This window comes from Penaeus japonicus, unplaced genomic scaffold (genome assembly GCF_977035675.1).
Source record: "Penaeus japonicus unplaced genomic scaffold, GWHDUDI00000001_assembly GWHDUDI00000010, whole genome shotgun sequence".
NCBI classification, from domain to species: Eukaryota; Metazoa; Arthropoda; class Malacostraca; order Decapoda; family Penaeidae; genus Penaeus; species Penaeus japonicus.
In genome coordinates, this window is record NW_028234412.1 from 33,833,070 (window position 1) to 33,835,569 (window position 2,500).

The 2,500-nt window shown below is 44.2% G+C and overlaps 1 protein-coding gene across 7 annotated transcripts in view; it reads right to left on the minus strand.

The window, feature by feature from the left end:
• LOC122254524 (uncharacterized) overlaps positions 1 to 2,500 on the minus strand; it is a 27,831-nt gene that overhangs the window by 6,268 nt on the left and 19,063 nt on the right. The gene's annotated exons all lie outside the window — the stretch shown is intronic.

The following is a 2,500-nucleotide window of genomic DNA, read 5'->3' on the forward strand; positions in this document are numbered from 1 at the left end:
AAAAAGAAAAAAAAAGTGAAAAAGAGAAAGAGAAAGAGAGACAGAGAAAGAGAAAGAGAGAGAGAGAGAGAGAGAGAGAGAGAGAGAGAGAGAGAGAGAGAGAGAGAGAGAGAGAGAGAGAGAGAGAGAGAGAGAGAGAGAGAGAGAGAGAGAGAGAGAGAGGAAGAGAGGGAGAGAGAGGAAGAGAGAGGAGAGAGAGGGAGAGAGAGGAAGAGAGAGGGAGAGAGAGGGAGAGAGAGGGAGAGAGAGGGAGAGAGAGGGAGGGAGAGGGAGAGAGAGGGAGAGAGGGAGAGAGAGGGAGAGAGGGAGAGAGAGGGAGAGAGAGGGAGAGAGAGGGAGAGAGGGAGAGAGAGGGAGAGAGAGGGAGAGAGAGGGAGAGAGAGGGGAGAGGGAGAGAGAGGGAGAGAGAGGGAGAGAGAGGGAGGACATAGAGAGAGAGGGAGGGAGATAGAGAGAGAGAGAGACAGAGAAAGAGAGAGAGAGGGAGAGGGAGAGAGAGGGAGACTCATAGAGAGAGAGGGAGACTCATAGAGAGAGAGGGAGACTCATAGAGAGAGAGGGAGACTCATAGAGAGAGAGGGAGACTCATAGAGAGAGAGGGAGACTCATAGAGAGAGAGGGAGACTCATAGAGAGAGAGGGAGACTCATAGAGAGAGAGGGAGACTCATAGAGAGAGAGGGAGACTCATAGAGAGAGAGAGAGACTCATAGAGAGGGAGACTCATAGAGAGAGAAACTCAGAGGAGACTCATAGAGAGAGAGGGAGACTCATAGAGAGAGAGAGAGAGAGAGAGCTCTAGACTCATAAGAGAGGGAACTAGAGAGAGGGAGACACATAGAGAGAGGGAGACTAGAGAGAGGAGCTCGAGAGAGAGAGGAGACTCATAGGAGAGAGGGAGAGACTCATAGAGAGAGGAGATAAGAGAGGAGAGATCATAGACTCAGAGAGAGAGACTCATAGAGAGAGAGGGAGAAGAGAAGGAGAACTCATAGAGAGAGGGTAGAGAGAGAGGGAGACTCACAGAGAGAGAGGGAGACTCACAGAGAGAGAGGGAGACTCACAGAGAGAGAGGGAGACTCATAGAGAGGGAGGGAGACTCATAGAGAGAGGGGGAGACTCATAGAGAGAGAGGGAGACTCATAGAGAGAGACTCATAGAGAGATAGAGACTCAGAGAGAGAGGAACTCAGAGAGAGAGGGAGATTCACAGAGAGAGAGGGAGACTCACAGAGAGAGAGGGAGACTCATAGAGGGAGAGAGACTCATAGAGAGAGAGGAACTCTCATAGAGAGAGGGAGACTCACAGAGAGAGAGGGAGAGGGAGAGAGAGGGAGACTCATAGAGAGAGAGGGAGACTCATAGAGAGAGAGGGAGACTCATAGAGAGAGAGGGAGACTCATAGAGAGAGAGGGAGACTCATAGAGAGAGAGGGAGACTCATAGAGAGAGAGGGAGACTCATAGAGAGAGAGGGAGACTCATAGAGAGAGAGGGAGACTCAAAGAGAGAGAGAGAGACTCAGAGAGAGATAATAAACTCATACCTTAATCATTTACACCTATATTAAAATGTGCCTACTTTGTACATTTGAATACATGCATAGCTGCTACAAGTATAGATTAAATCTATAACAATTAACAACATATATCATCTGCATTCCACTAACAAATATTAGTAACTCTGAGTAATGTGTATTGAATAAACCTTTTCATTTCTCTGACTTTATCTCAACACATTTTAAAAACTTACTCAGTTCCATTTGACAAGTAATTCATGAAATAGATACAACTCAATGATGAAAACACTAACTTCTTTTACGGGAAAGTAGGAATGAGATAACAACCAAGCTAATATTGGTTAATGATTAATTTAGACCATATATAGGCTCTTAAATTCCCTGTTTATCCTTTTCCTTTGTTAATCCATTCACGCTGGGACTTAATTTTGTGTAATAACATTCCTGCCAGCTGGATAACAAGCTCGCACCATGACTAAGCGCGAGATCTCTCCAAGCGCAATGTCGCTCTGTGCCTCTATAAACTGTTTACATTATTTTCACATGTGAATAAAAATGCCTATCACATGATCATGTGCATATGTAACAATGTAAAACATACATTTTGAGGGAGAGATGATAACATGCTAGGATTTCACCCAGAGGGAGCGAAATATCATGATGATGTGATGGGACGTCACCCAGAACAAATGTTAAATAAAGTAAAATAACATACATATAAAATTGTACAATATGTAATGGGATATGAAGAGGGATGGAGGTCTAAGAATTAATCCTCAGAATATATACCCTGACCATGCCCTTTAAATTATCAGAAAAAGTCACTCACACTTATTATGAAAGTCCCTTTTGTTTCCTGTTCTAATTAACTACAGAACATGTTTTTTTTTAAACTTCAACTGATTCCTTGGAACTACTGAGGGGGGATCAGTAACCCCTAAGCATCCTCAACAGGACCTGTGCTTCAAATTATTTCTTTAACTAAA